Consider the following 1,072-nt stretch of genomic DNA (forward strand, 5'->3'; position numbering starts at 1 on the left):
AGCGTGTTTTCGCCCTAACATGTTTTTGGCGCCGCTACCGGGGACTCGATGTTAATTTTTAGTTTATGTGTTTGTCATCAATGGTCGTTAAAGTTCAGTGACTCGGATTCTTTTACTTTCACGGTTTATTTGTTTGTGCTTCAGGTACTCATTACAATGGGAGATCCAGCAGCACGAACGAAAGCCTTGATGGATTTTTCTCAACCCAAGATCAATGACATTCATTCTAGCATTGTCAGGCCAGCTATCACAGCTAATACCTTTGAGATCAAGCCTGGCATAATTTAGATGGTGCAGAACTCAGTTCAGTTTGGTGGTGCTGCAACGGAATATCCCAATACGCACATTAGGGATTTCATAGAGATCTGCGACACCTTCAGGTTCAATGGTGTGTCTGAGGATGCGGTGAAACTGAGACTGTTCCCATTCTCTCTGAGGGAAAAGGCTAAGAGCTGGTTACACTCTCTACCAGCTGGTTCGATTATTACTTGGGAAGACCTCGCTCAAAATTTTCTCACTAAATTCTTCCCTATGGCGAAGACAGCTGCAATAAGGAATGCTCTTACTCAATTTGCACAGCAAACGGGTGAATCTTTATGAAGCTTGGGAGCACTACAAGGAGATGCTTAGGAAGTGTCCTCATCATGGAATTCCTGATTGGATGATCATCAATTGCTTCTATAACGGGTTGGGAGCACAGTCCAGACTGTAACGACCGAGGAATTACGCTGGTATTATATTATAATAATGATAAATTATGTGTATTATGATGTGATTAAATGTGTAAGTTGTTAAACCCTAACTGCTATGTGTTATGTGTTGGCTGTTTTGATCCAAACGTGTTTTGGATATTTATTGAACGTTTTATCGTCAGTTATATATATTATATCAAAACCTGTACAGCTCAAAACTATGTTTTAAAAGCCCGTATTTCAAACAAAATCATTGGCCCTATTTTGCCAAAAATGCCCTATACCATATCGCTATTCTGAACCCCTAGACGTTTTACCAATTGACCTTTTTCGCGAAAAATGACTTTTCCGGATCCCTTCGGGTACCAAAAACCCCACAA

The 1,072-nt window shown here is 40.6% G+C and overlaps 1 non-coding gene across 1 annotated transcript; it reads right to left on the reverse strand.

The window, feature by feature from the left end:
* Positions 1-546: 546 nt before the first annotated feature.
* Positions 547-651, reverse strand: LOC141683331 (small nucleolar RNA R71). Its single transcript, XR_012560237.1, has one exon. It is a non-coding gene; the product is annotated as a small nucleolar RNA R71 (small nucleolar RNA).
* Positions 652-1,072: the final 421 nt, after the last annotated feature.

This window comes from Apium graveolens, chromosome 1, assembly GCF_009905375.1.
Source record: "Apium graveolens cultivar Ventura chromosome 1, ASM990537v1, whole genome shotgun sequence".
NCBI lineage: Eukaryota > Viridiplantae > Streptophyta > Magnoliopsida > Apiales > Apiaceae > Apium > Apium graveolens.